The sequence below is a fragment of the Paroedura picta genome, chromosome 10 (assembly GCF_049243985.1).
Source record: "Paroedura picta isolate Pp20150507F chromosome 10, Ppicta_v3.0, whole genome shotgun sequence".
NCBI classification, from domain to species: Eukaryota; Metazoa; Chordata; class Lepidosauria; order Squamata; family Gekkonidae; genus Paroedura; species Paroedura picta.
Genome location: NC_135378.1, coordinates 32,964,129 through 32,979,045, shown reverse-complemented (window position 1 = coordinate 32,979,045; position 14,917 = coordinate 32,964,129). Strand labels below are relative to the sequence as shown.

At 43.0% G+C, this 14,917-nt stretch overlaps 1 protein-coding gene across 6 annotated transcripts in view; it reads left to right on the top strand.

Annotated features, from left to right (window-relative positions):
• The window catches only part of SGCZ (sarcoglycan zeta), a 629,523-nt gene that overhangs the window by 49,846 nt on the left and 564,760 nt on the right, over positions 1-14,917 (top strand). Inside the window, exon 1 of one of the 6 annotated variants that reach the window (XM_077302074.1) lies at positions 2,460-2,503. The exons of the other annotated variants lie outside the window; for them this stretch is intronic. The gene's annotated coding sequence lies outside the window, so the exon portion shown is untranslated. Of the gene's footprint in view, positions 1-2,459; positions 2,504-14,917 lie in introns of those variants that run through there. 6 annotated transcript variants of the gene reach the window in all.

Sequence of the window (14,917 nt, the reverse complement as noted above, 5' to 3'; positions counted from 1 at the left end):
AGCTGGGTATAAAAAACAATTCTTATTTTTCTATTCTATTTCTGTATGAAGTCAGAATAGTGAAGCTGACAAGAGAAGCATGTCAAGGCCAAGGTGGGGCTGTAGGTGGCTGTACATAAATCTAGATTCAAAAGGTATGAGCTTTTGTTTAAAAAGTCTGCAGTCACTGAAGCAATCTACTAGGGAAGATTATCTAGGGAAACACCGAATAAGTGGGTTCTATTAGTGTGCCAAACCTGGTCATTCCGTACACTTCACAATGCCCAATAATACTGCACACTCCTATTTTTCTTTATGCACTTCAAAAGAACTTGCAGCGAAAGAGCTCTGGCATATGCTCTTCTGACACCTGGTTTAAGCCCGAGTCCCTGGCATAATAAGATATTTCAGATGTGCCACATTCACACATACCAAGGACCTGGCTTTCGCTGGCAGGGTCTCATGGGAATTGTAGTCCATAGACATCTGGAGGGCTGCAGTTTTGACTACCCCTGCTTTAGAGGGACACATGCATAGCTAATATTGTGTGCAGCTTTGGTACACATGAACCAAAGCCCTGGGAAATCTAGTTGTCCATTAAGAGGTACCAAAGACAGAATAATTGTAGTCAGACATTATGTGGGCCCCACTCTTGGGGGAGGATCAGTGCATGATTAGGAGGCTCCCAGTTAGTGCAACTATAATGTCTGGAAAGGGCGAGAGAGGGAGAGATCAGGAAAATAAAAGAAAAACTTTGCATAACAGAAATGCTACTTAGTTCAAATAAAATCCTGCAGTCAAACATTTCCTAAGTGCTGGCTATAGTCTCTGATCTGTGGGTGTAAAACTCACAGTGTGAAAGATATTAGGATAAGAATGGAACTGTAATTGAAGGATCCATAAGGACCAAGTAAGATTGAATTGCAAAATCCGAATGATGGCCTAATAGGAAGCATACTTGCAGTTTTATGGGCAATTGTTAAGAAGTTTTGTAATTAAAACCCCTTGCCGAAATTTAACAGGGCATCCTCATTAATCACCTGGCCAGTTGCAGTTCCCGAATCTGAAAACAACCCTCTCGAATTAGTCATATTGCAAAAATATGCATAGCTGAGTTAAAATCTCTGGCTGCAGCTGGATTCTCAGCTCTAAGATGTTGCTTAAAACAAATAACTTGTTTCAAGCTTCTTGTTATTTTTGAAACTGGAGCTGTTTTTCCTGCTAAAATTAATGTACCTCAACACTGCTATCTGCCTACCAAGCTAACATCTTATCCGCCTTTATGTTTGATCAGTTCGAGCCTGGTTATCCTCGAGGATTTCTAGGCTAGAATTGGTGGAGTTTAAATATGCACAGAGGGCAGAACACAAGATACTTACAAGAATAAAATCATTTTATTAAGAAGAGAAATAACTTTGTTAAAAAGACGAAGGAATCCTAACTGACTGTTCTGTTCATTCAGTCATTCGGTTCTAGCTGTTGTTCTGGAGGCAAGCAGAGAGGAAGTGTCCTCAGAGGAGCAGAAAGTCTCCATTTAGCCAATGAGGATGCAGAGGAGATTATTTGAGAAACATCAGGAATTTTCTAATCTAATTATGCTAAATGCACATGCCCCTGCCATGGGAATTGTAGTCCATGGACATCTGGAGGGCCGCAGTTTGACTACCTCTGCCCTATTGGATATTCTTTATATATTTTTGAATGATACACCCTCCAAATCTTGCATTTTCCAACTATTCTTGGGAACAAGAGTGATTGGTTCTGGGTTGACAATTTCTGGTAGTGGAATGAAGTCATACCACAGTAAATTCACATGTGGGTGACCATTACCACTTGACTATGGCACCTGAGATAAGAAGTTCTACCTGTGTTTTTTTTTTAATCTGTAATGGCTCATACTCACAACTTCACCCCCTGCTCATTCAGTGTTGAAAAAAATGCATGGGCTAACTGGCTGTATACATGTATGCATGTGTATAAACTTGTATATAGAAGTCTCCTGCCAGCCATGAGGACCCCATAACAGATTGTTTAATGAAGAGAAAGGGCCACACTTGGAAATAACAATGGCCAAAGAGCAAGCTGAGTCGTGGATATGACAAGTTTGCATTGCAGGGGACAGTCACTACCAGTGAGGAGTGTCAGAAAGCAGTGGGTGAGCCAAATACTGATCATGTTGGTGCTGAAGTATCCAAGCTGAGTGGCCCCTGTGGAAGTAACAGAGCTAGTCTGGCATGGCTCTGCTAGACAGTGGCTGCCAGTGGTCCACTGGGACCTTCCCCCATAAGTTAAATGACCAGTCTGCTACGGAACATCAGGCTGTCATTTCTGAGGAGTGAATCGCACATGGATTTTGACAAACGCTTGGCAGGCGCAAGTCTGTGTGGTCTCTTTATCTGTGTCTGTGAGTATTTGGGAACCGTTAATCCTTCTTCCCCTCTGCTGCTTTCCAGTAATGAGGAAAATATGCTCCAACTGTCTCGATTGATCAAGGACAGCCCTGCTTTTCTGGCACCTTCCTTGGGTAAATCACTGAACCTATTTTGTTTCTAATTTTGCTTTGTTAAAATGCTATTATGCTGCTGACTTGCTGAACTAAGCATGCACAGATATACATGGAAATCAAGGGATAAACCAAAGCGGTACCAATGGGAGAAAAATGCAGAAAAGCCCTCACTGTAAAAGCCCTAGTAAGTGAGTTTCCACCAGTTGCACAAAGGCACTGCTAATTTTTTTTCAGAACTGAGGCCAGTATAGGAAGACCCCTTGAATGATGAGTATAGATTCCATAGTAGTTGCTAATGGGGAGATTCTAAGAAAACTTTCCTAGGTTTAAGTACCATTGAGTACACATGAGTAGGATGCTGAGTAGACTTGGGGCCAATTTGCATGCCTTACCCATTCTTTGGACACAGAGGAGTATGAGAGAGAATGGGGGAAGTTCTCTTGGCAATTTCCTCTTGCCCCAGAAATGCCTTTTGATCCTTGTCATGGTCTGAACCCTGTACCTCCTCACAGTTCAGCTCAGTTGCTACTGAGGGCGGTTTATAATAAATATAATCAAATTGCCCTGTCACTGTTACTCTGCATCCACGAAAATCCATGGGCTTGTAATGTACTGTAGTAACTCTTCTTTGGATTGCATGGTATCTCCCCTTAGTTTTTTTGGCTAAGGTGACCAGATTGTCCCACTTTGGAGGGACATCTGGGGGTACCTGGCAAATTGTACTTATGTTGAAATTAAAAAATATAGATATTACAATACTATTTCTGCATTCTATTTGTTCTATGAAACTTTTTGTTGCTCCATATAGACCAAATTTTTAATTCCAGACCCCCCCCCCCAGTCAATGGTGTCCCGCTTTACCAATGTTAAAATCTGGTCATCTTATTCTTGGCTAGGGATTGCTACTACATAGCATTTTACTACATAGCATACTACATAGTTGGTACTTTAGTTTGATTCAATAGTTGAAGTTTCTTTTATACTTCCTGGGTGCTTGGGATGGAATTTCCATCTTTCCTCCTAACCAAAAGAATAATAATAGATGTTGTCTGAAGTAGCAGAACATAGTTGGAGTCCACTGGCACCTTTAAGACCAACAAAATTTTGTTCAAGGTGTGAGCGTTCATGTGCATGCACACTTCTTCAGACAATGAAATGGAAATCACCATAATACATAAATAAGGGAAGAGTAAATGAGCAGTAAACAATATGATGGTGTTTACTAATTTACTCTCTCATTTATGTAGTGTAGTGATTTCCATTTCATTGTGTGAAGTGTGCATGCGCATGAATAAAGCTTTGTTAGTCTCAAAGGTGCTATTGGACTCAGACTTTGTTCCAAATAATAATAGTCAGTGGTGAAACTGATGTTAAAATTCATGCCTGCTTTTGCATATATGTTCTGTTTTAAAGATGCATAAATATCAGTTGCACAAAAAACTAGCCAAATGTGGAAAAGCTTATAGAAAAAGGCTGAAAATACAACAACTGTGCATCCCTCCTCTTAATTGCAGTAGAGTATCCACATGCAGACAACGTAAATAGTAAATAATAACAAGGTATGTGGGAATCAGGGACATTCTATATATGCGGGGAGAAGTGGCCTTATGTCCATTGTCCCCACTGTGGACTTCAATAAGTTAATCTATAGAGACAAATAGGGATACAAGTTATATGAGCCTAGGATTTATTCAGGGGAGGGAGATTAGAAGCAGGGACACTGGAGTGTGATCTCCTTCCATGAGCTGATTAAGGTAAAAATGAGACTTAGGCCCCTCAAAGCACATAAATCTGGTGGACACAGGTGAGTGTAACTGTTTATAGGGCTGCACTGTAAATCAAGTATTTAGTGAAACAGGTTACTTGCGGAAAGTTATCATACCACTTAAAATGTGCATGGTCCTTGCAGTGACCTCCTCCTGGCAACTGCATGCCAGGCAGGTAACCCTTCCCCTTCTCTAGCTCCTCATCACAGCAGGAGAGCAGCCCAGGCTGGCCACCTCTACCATGGAGGCCCTGGAGCTCACCCCTCCTACCTCACCACCCTCAGGTCAGTAAGAATCCCCCAACCTCCTCCATGGAGGCCTGTGTTTTTTTCTGGGCTCCTCACTGCCACCTGGAATGGGGAAGGCTGGCCACATCTTCATCCACACCCCTGGGGGTGAGGAAGGACAGTTGCTGCCTTTGCAGATGCTGTGCCACTGTTGGCTGGCTCCTTGACACAACTGGGATCCGGGAACACCAGCCTCCTCCAGAGCCCTGCCCTGCCTTCCCATCCCCCAGCAATGGCTAGGAGGTGGCAAAGGTCACTGGGGCATCTGTGGATGAAGTATCTGCCCTTCCCATTTTCCAGCAGCAGTGAGAGACACTCTACATATCTCACCTGCCTCCTCAGTGGAGCCAGAGGGGACCCGGTGCCCTACAGCCCACTCTCACCTCTGACTTCCTGCCTATGGGCTTTGCAGCTAGTGATAAAATAAGAGTGTGCAGCTGAAATCCTATAATGATGACTGCAATCTGATACAATCTGATCTGATTTCCCCAAGAGTCAGCTGTAGAGATTTTAGGAGCCTGTATTCAAGACTGTAACCAAATTTGTTAAGGCTCCATAGTTCTCTTTGCTATTGCCTTCTTTATGAATTCAGAAACATATCACTGCTTATTTAAGAGTATGCAAGGACTGCAAAATTCATTCACTGAGAAACAAGCAAATCAAATGTGGATGACCTATTGGACTTGTTAATAATTTCTGTTTAGTAAAGAAGAAAGCAATTGGTGTACAATTTATGATACTTCATTAGCAGTACAAACTTATGGACATTAGGTCTTTTCAAAAGCTTCCATAACATCGCTGAAGTGTTTGGATAGTGTGTTGCAATGCATTCTTTCCTGTTTTATTAAAAACATCCAATCAGCTGCAGCGCCTATAGAGCTAATAGCCAAGTAGGGGCTGACTGGCAGATATCTAAATCTGCAGATTGGGTCCACACTGATAGAAAAGAGTTTTTTTCTCCAAACTTGGGTGATACCTTCCCCCTCCAGGGCAGAGTCTGCACTTACTTTGTTTAGTCCATTGTCAAAGCTGTTGAATTCGGATCGATTTGAACTCGGGTCTTCCTCTCCACCCCACCTTCCCCATTGAAACAGGAAAGTGTTCTGCACGTGGTTAGGGTAGTTCAGAAGGGGGGGGGGGAGCCAAGCAGGGAGACTTTCTTTTCTTGGAGGGGAGAGAATCGAAAATGGCAGAGAAGGGAGAAAAAATCCACAACCGACAGAAGTTGAGAGAAATTAGAGGCTTCTCCTTTAAGGCAAGCTTGTCACATGACTAGGTGTGGCCTATCAGAGGTTCTCTACCACAAAGCTTGCTTTCCCAATCCAGATTTGAAAAATATTGAGGGTTAAAAGCACTCTAAGATATTGCACAATAACTCCAGATCAATCCTCCTTGCTGCAGAAGGAAGATTTAAATCACCCAAAATCCAAATGGAAATCACATTCTGTGTAGATGGCAGGGACTGAATCGACCTGGGATTGGAATAAAAGCTCCGTGCAGTTTACACCCAGGTTTGCAGGAAAAGCTGAAGACTCTTTTTGAATGGGATGTTTAAATCTCACCCTCAACAATAGTACTTTTCTACATGCACAGAACATTTACCAGTTCAGATGCTGGTGTCTTCCTGCAAACACCACATTTCCCAAGGATGTTTCCACAAATGACACAGTTCCTGAAGACCTTGCTGCCAAGACTGTGGTTCTCAAGGGCCCTGCTGCTGAGACCACAGCTCCAGGGGGCCCAACTACTGACGCTGGCTCTTAGGGCCCTGTGACTGAAATTCATGGAGCAATGGCAGCCCCAGTGGCCCAAGACAAGTTCAAAACAGAAAAGGGAGGGGGTAGAAAGGCAGATGGGGGAAAGTTTGCCAGAGAAGGAGAGAGGAAAGTAAAGGATGGGGGGGGGGTAATGGAATACTCTGGCCATGCAAGTTCCTTGTCGGCCCCCACTTGTTGATCTTTATTTCTGTATACAGAAAAATGTGATAACATTGAAGTGTCCAATATCAGGTCCTCTAGAACAGGGGTAGTCAACCTGTGGTCCTCCAGATGTCCATGGACTACAATTCCCAGGAGCTCCTGCCAGCATTGGCTCTAGAGCAGGGGTCGTCAACCCCCGGTCTGCGGGCCGCAAAGGCCTCAGTATAACGGGCCACCATGCCTGCCTTTCCCTCTCCCCCACAGCAAAAAGCTCAGCAGGCCACAAGAGAAGCGGCCCAGCTAGCTTTTTGCTGCGAGAGGTGGGGGAAGAGGTAGGCACAGCCGGCGGCATGCTGGCGGACACAAACATGCATGTGCGGAGATGCCGCGCATGCGCATTAGCGCCTCTGGTGGTGAAAATGTGCATGCGTGGCAGCTCCACTCATGTGCGTTTTCACCACCAGGGGGCGCTGCCATGCATGCGCGGCGCCTGGGCCACCGGGTCTTCCCCACCCCCAGAGGCGCTCCTCAAACCTATAAAGGTTGGAAACCGCTAAGGACAGAATAGTTTTTAAATATTATTTTAAACATAGAGCCAGTGGCCATATTGGTTAGAGCAGGGGTAGTCAAACTGCGGCCCTCCAGATGTCCATGGACTACAATTCCCAGCAAATGCTGGCAGGGGCTCCTGGGAATTGTAGTCCATGGACATCTGGAGGGCCGCAGTTTGACTACCCCTGGGTTAGAGTGTAAGTGTAGGATTGGGGAGACCCAGGTTTGCATCTTCCCTCTGCCATAGACCTTCCTGAGTGATCTTGGAGCAGTCACCCGCTCTTTATGCTTAACCTACCTCACTTTTGGTATAATGATAAAATGGAGGATGGGAGAATGTTCTAAACAGCTTTTGTTTTTCATGGGGGACAAAACTGTAAAGGAACATCAATAGGAAGCATATATGAAGAAAAATTAAGTGCAACAGTAGGCAAATGAATAAAAATTGAGTACAGCAGCAGGCAAATATGCTTTTTTATAAAAGTCTGTTTTGGAAAAACCATGTTTGAAGAGAATGTACTCATACTGCAGCCCCGTGGAGAGTTCCAGGCATAGGCTAGAACACAGAGGACTTTCTTCAGAGTAAATCCTCTGGCATTGCAGTACACATAGAACCACTATAAAGTAACAATTGGAGAAGGCTGAATTGCAGAATTAATTGAAATTGGCTTCGATGTCAGCCCTGCTATGTGATTTGAAACCCAGCCGAAAGGCTGCAACTCAATAGTAACAATAAAGCTCAGGTTATTGAATTGTGGTAAGAAGGGATGAGGGAGGATCATAGCCAGGGGGCCACCGAGATCAGTTGGATGTCTGGTTTTATTCGACATCTTTGTGCAGGGTCTGCTAATGAGCATGTTTATGACATTCTTGGGTGACATTACGTCACAAAGTTGCAGCAACTGTGGAAGAGAGAAATAATGTCTAGAGGCTACCAAAATAAGTAGTGCAGCCAAATAGACTTCAGGCCAAGAAAGGGGATTTTTTTTGCTGAGAATCATAGAATAATAGAGTTGGAAGGGATTGTTTGTGTCTTATATCTTAGCCATGTCTTTAAAACCCCACACTGTGCTAAGGCAACCCAAGAGAGACTCATCTGGACAGACAAACAACTCAACAGACAACTACTTCTCTCTGAACATATGAACTTCTTCCATTTGAAAACAACAAAGGGGGGAGCCATGTTAGTTGGTTGAAGCAATATTAAACAAAGTATGCCAGTTTCATTTTGGGAAATGAGGCAAGAACTAGGGTATTCTAATGGAGAAAGGGAGGACTCAATTCTCCTGTACCAGTGGCTTACTAGGTGACAGGAGCCTAAGGTTGCAAACTGCCTACAGAACAAATGTTCTGTCCCTTTTGTAGTGGCTTAATGCGATGTTATTGACAAGGTGATGTTTTTTATCTCTGTACCATGAAAAGTCTCAACTCTTATTTCTACATATTAGGCCTCTATTAAAGGGACAGGGCAATTTTCTACAACCTTACTGGCAATCTTGCAGGGGCTGAGCAGGGAAGACCCCAGCAACTCACTTTTAGTGGTACACTGGTAACTTGAAAGGGAAATAGCTGCTGGTATGTTTTCTGCTGTGTTTAGTGCCACTACTGGCCAGGGGGTGTTATTGCAGCTCAGTCAGGTACAGTATTATGGGGAGACAATAGGATTTCCATATAGCCCTGGAGAACCGCTACTGGTGGTCTGATTCTTCAGTCTCGAGCTCTGGGATCCCTCTCCCAACGCTTCTTGCCTTTCAGTTCACCTCAGCCTCAAAAGACTTTTTTAAGGGCAAAATGGAATTGCCTCCTCTGATGAATGCCTCTCTGAAGTTACCAGTATAAATATAGAATCTGTCTAAGGGACAGACTCTTTTAGGTAGAAAAAGGCTTCACAAAGATGCTCTCTGAAGAAGAGAAGGTGAATAAGAGTTAAGCCCCAAACCAAGGAAAGTGAAGGAATGCAAAAATGCATCTGCCACAGCAATCTTGTTTTCCTTCATTGTATCTGAATGCTCTTAGTCAGAGTCACTCTGCAATGGGAATTCTAACAGGTTGAGATCTATTTGACCAATGGAGGGATAGTGACATTTATTTGAAGAATGATTCAGTTATTGTTTTCTGCCTGTCATTTTGGCTAGATTGAAGAAAAGATGTAAACCCCACCGAATCCATTGTTATCTATTTGTTCTTTGACAGAATGCTTGGGTGAAGTGGTCAAGCATTAAACTCAATTACCCACCCCCTCCTTTTCAACTGGCCTGTGTAGCAGGAGTAGATTTAACATGTTTGACAGCATAGGACCAAGCTCAGATCTCCCTTTCTCACATCACTGTTCTTGCACTTCTGAATTTGGTATTTTCTGCCGTTAGATATATTGCAAGTTCCTTTTCCTCATATGCATAGTACTATATATCATAAATAACATCAGGGTTATAACAATGACAGCCTGATCTTGCATATAATTGTTTGGAAGTAAGATGCTCAATGGGACTTACTCCCAGGAAATTATGCATAAGATTTCCAATCTTTATCAGTCAGACAATTGTACTTTTTAAAATTGAGGTAAAAGATGCACCAACGAATTTGGTGGTAGATTGTTGTTGTTTCATTTAAAACAGTGTTTACAAATACAATGAAGAAGAGCTGTTTCTTTTAACCTTGAAGGAGTCTCAAAGCAGCTTACAATAGTCTGTACTTCCTCTTCATGCCACAGACACCCCATGTGGGAGGTGAGGCTGAAAGGGCTCTGAGGGAACTGTGACAGGTCAAGGTCACCCAGATGGCTGCATGTGAAGGAGTGGGGAATAAAATGTGAAGGAGTGGTACTTCAGATTAGAAACCACCACTCTTAACCACTACACCAAGCTGGCTCTTGATACTCAGTTTCTTAGAAGAGGTATTCCTCCTCTCACACAAAGGGAAGAATACCTCTTTTGAGAAGATGCTTGCTGTAATTTCAATCCAAAATCTTACAGTGAAGCCCTCCCCCCCCCCCCAACACTGTCTCTGTAATGCCACAAACAGTTCTTCTTGTGCAGGGCTGGGGTATTTCTTTTTTTTAAAAAAACACCCATAGGTTATAGGGCAAAAGATATTGCCCATAGAAGTTTAAACTTTTTGGTATTCAAATGCTGAGGGCAATTCCCACATTAACAGACAGACCGGGAATATTCAGACCATGTTCCTAATGTGTACAATGTGCAATCTAAACTTCAGTGTGGCTTTTAGATACACACAGATGTGCTGCCTAGAACCATTCAGTGTATTATGTGTGACAGTAGAGATCATTTTTTTCAGTACTGGGGAGCATGAGGTGCTGCCCCTGCTTGCATATGCTAGAGTCCCAGGGGTAGATATCAACATCTCCTAAAGCCTCAACCTCTTTTCATAGCCCCTAAGCATGATGCCCACCATAACATGATGCCCACTGAATTCTTTGGCTTCAATTTCACTGTAATAAAAGGCCACTAGTTGTGCACACAAATTACTAACTCCCAGATGTGAATGTGTACCACCGTTCCGACTTTAAAAATGTTTCCAGTCAATTAAATTGGATAGAGTATGGGAGAGTCACATCGATACATGCACTCCCATGCTAGTAGAAGGCTTCGTCCACAGAGATCTGTGTTGCTAGAACGTAGAAGTCAGTAAGCCTCCATGTGTTGCAGGCAAGTTGCATTTGTTACTCCTCAAACAAAGCCCTTTCCCTAACTCTAGCAGAGAGAAGGTACATGCATCTTTTGCCTGAACCCTACCTTAAAGCCAGCTTCAAGATTCATGTACTGTGCAATGTCAAATCAGGAAACAGCTCTAAATCCCTGCTAAGTTACCAGCGCCGGCAAACTGCTTGCTGCATAAGTTACAACCCAATTGGATCATAATCAAGGAATCTGTGTATTAATGCTTTGCCCTATTTATGCTGCAGAAGCCTCAAATCTCCAGAGGAGGGCGCTTGTAGCACTCCAGTCTGGAAGTTCCTAGTAAAACACTTAATACTATAAACTTATTTCTGAAGGGGGGAAAAGGCAGTTCCAAGTACCTTATCTGCACTATGTCAAGGCGCTGTTAGACAATCACAGAAAATGCATGGTGATCAGCCCAAAGATTAGCTTGCAGGTTTCTGCAATTAATTGGCCTATTTATCATTCAAATTCCTTTCCAAGTAGCAGAAGAAACATCTTTACAGGGTGGCAACAATTGTCCATAAAAACATTTATTTCCAACTCAGGATTCTGCCCAAACTATTTGCTAACATGTCTGGATACCCCCCCACCACCACCACTCACACATGAGTATAATAAGATACTGAATCTTTTTTGACAAGGTGACTTTGTTTATTTCTCCCCGTGTGATGGAGTGGAGGGGAAATGCAAAAATAAAAATTATGGAATGTCATCTTTGATTTAACATAATTTCATGAGCTAAGAAAATCTCAAAGGCAAAGTGCGGTGGCATACAAAGTGAGTGGAATGTGGACTGTTCCGAGGGGTATGTGTGTGTTCTGTGTTTACATTTAAAAAGCTAGTTTGCTGATCTGTGAAATATGTCAAAGACACATTATTATCCATTATTACCCTCAATTGTTTTTATCCATTATTTGCAATGCTTTACAGGACAAAATGCATCCCAAATGATATGCAGGAAAAAATGAGTTCCCAAACTTGCAGAGTTTACAAAGGTTAATAGTACAGGGAGGGTAAAATAATAAAAAAATAAAATAAAATAAAAATGCTTATCCTCTTCCCAACTTGGTTAATGACAAGAGAGTGCAAATATAACGATTTATGCAGTGTCTAAGGAAGAGATGAACACAGAAAAACAAGAAGTAACATGTGTCAGTGACCTCTGGGTAGCAGGTGCTCATCAACTGTATGTTACCAAGAAATGTCCCTCCTCCCCATTTCACATGTCAAAGATCTCCCACTTTGCATAGAGCTAGTGCTCCAAACTTAGATACAAAGCAGCCTCAAATACTTCGACTGGCAGGATAGTGTTCTGGGCTGAAGGAAGATGTGACTCCTCATTTGGTGTTAAATATAGACCACAGCTTTATTTTATATGAACATGCTCCCACTGGAAGGTTGGCCTGGCACGAGGGGCGGAGCCTGGCCCTCAGCTGTCCAGCTGCTCAAACCCAGTTCCCAGAGAAGCCCTGAGACCCACAGACTTCCCAGCTGAGAAATCAGGTCCCTTGCCTCCTGGGAATTCTTCCTCTGATGGCCTTGAAAATGGGGGCCAATGGGGTGCCCACCTCATTTGGCTTCCTCTCAGCCACCTGGCCAGATGAACATCCTCTGACCCCAGCCTAATTGCTCCGTTTTTGATTTTTGGATGGTCGGCGGTATACCTTTGCCCAGGAGGACCACATCCTCCACCTTCAATGCCGCATCCTCCCTAGCTGAACAAGTGGGAGCTAGGAGTTTGCTGCTCCTCAAAGCTACAGAATATGGCAATGTACAGGCAGCTCTCCATAACTTCACGTGTATATTTGTGAAGAGACCACCCAGAGTTTGCTTCTGCACAATATATGAAATGGCCCTCATGGTCTGATGCCTCACCAAGCAAGGGTATTTGTTTACTGAACTGCCACCATGCATGCATCTCCCTTAGTGGAGTGAAGCATCTGTTTATTTAAAAATATGCATTAAAAAAAAAAATTGTAACGTTTCCAACATTGCTATTATTTGTTCCTGTTAACCTTATTAATTAATTAACCTTTTAAAAGCTGTTACTGGAAAATCAATGACAAATATATAAATCTTACAAATTCATTAAGGAAAAAAAATGAGATGACACACGTGGAAAGAAGTTGCAAATAACCCAGAGTTTGCACTATGCATTCTGTTGTGCTGAATGTAGGGATTTATTAACTAGTACTGTATCACATTTCTCCAATATCTGTCAAATAAAAGAAACCTGAAATTGTACAGCTGGCTTCTTCAATATGTTCATTTTTTGAGTCAGAATATGAAACTCAACTTTAGTACAATAATATTCCTTTTTTTAAAAAAAACACTATCCATCTACATAGCCTTTTTGGGGGCATTGCTTCAATGAGTTTTGATTGAATTAAAATGGATGAGTTACAAGGGTGATAATTCATTAAAAATGATGTTATCATAGAAAGGATTACAGAAATAATCCCCAGTATTCTCTTTCTCTTCTGAGACCAATGGTGTTTATCATTTTGAGTGAGAAAGGAAAATTAGACATTTTAAATAACCAATTCCTTGGAGCTGACAGGCTTCCCTTTAAAAGCTAGAATTAACCTCTTATACTTTAGGGGTTATGACTGACCCCCCAAAGTAGTATACAATATGCTAAGCACCATCTGCATTTATTAAACTGGCAACACTCAATTTTTCTTCTATTCCAAGAGCACAAAGTTGACTTACCAATGAAATGCACACCATAAAACCCAACAGCCCCACAATAGGCTTTTGGAACAGGTAGAAGTGGCAGAGCTGTCCTATGGCACACACAGAGCCACAGACAAGAACACTTCTTGCCCTTCAGCTCCCACCAAAGGTTCCACCTCTCACCACTCCCAGGTTCTATATTACATACAGAAAGGAAGGGACAAATATTCAGCCCAGGGCCCATTTTGCACACATAGGATAATGCACTTTCATTGTGCTTTGGCAGCTGGATTTTTCTATGTGGAACAGGAAAATCTAAAGTGCATTGGAAGTACATTATCTATTGTGTGCAGAATAGGCAGGTCTTCACCTGGCTTTTTCCTGATTTTCTCCCTTCTTGTGTCACAGGCATGGCCTGGCTTTAGATTAGGTAAAGGTAAAGGTATCCCCTGTTCAAGCACTGAGTCATGTCTGACCCTTGGGGTGACGCCCTCTAGCGTTTTCATGGCAGACTCAATACAGGGTGGTTTGCCAGTGCCTTCCCCAGTCATTACAATTTACCCCCCCCCCCCCGTAAGTTGGGTACTCATTTTACTGACCTCGGTAGGTCGGAAAGGATGGAAGGATGGAAGGCTGAGTCAACCTTGAGCCGGCTGCTGGGATTGAACTCCCAGCCTCATGGGCAGAGCTTCAGGCTGCATGTCTGCTGCCTTACCACTCTGCGCCGCAAGAGGCTCTTGGCTTTAGATTACTTTTCCATAATATGCACACTTCCTCCTCCATCTCCCATTTGCCTGTAATAAAAAAACAATCGATTCAATATTCCTCTCACTGTGTATTTCAAAAGGCTAGTTCACACATTTGCCAGTTCTGTACAGGTAACTTCCAAGCAGTAGCTCCAGGTTTATCCCCTAAAAGATTCATTATGTGCTACGTGACACTTGTGTACATGCATCTAATTTTACTTGGCATATGCAAATATTACTGCTGGATGAGGATGATGAAATATGTAGCCCTTTAGTGCCTGGCTTCTGAAGATCGGAATAACATTAAGATGTCAATGTAGCTAAAGACAGATAGAGAATACCCTACTGTCCTTGAAATCTTATAGGTGGAGAGTGACTAATGATATATATGCCATTTATCCAGCTGCACAGTTCCTCCAGTGGAATGGCATTTCTGTTTGGGGGGAAGGGGGCAGAGTTTTGCTGCAATTCCAACTTCATCCTCTATGCTGCTCTTGACAACCTGCATGATGTAGTGGTTAAGAGTGGTGGACTCTAATCTGGAGAACCTGGTTTGATTCCCCACTCTTGCTCCACATGCAGCCAGCTGAGTAACTTTGAATTATACACAGTTCTCTCAGAACTCTGTCAACCCTTCCTATCTCACAGGATGTCTGTTGCGAGGAGAGGAAGGGAGGGTGATTGAAAGACACTTAAATATCCCTTAAGGCAGGGGTAGTCAACCTGTGGTCCTCCAGATGTCCATGGACTACAATTCCCATGAGCCCCTGCCAGCGTTTGCTGGAGGACCACAGGTTGACTACCCC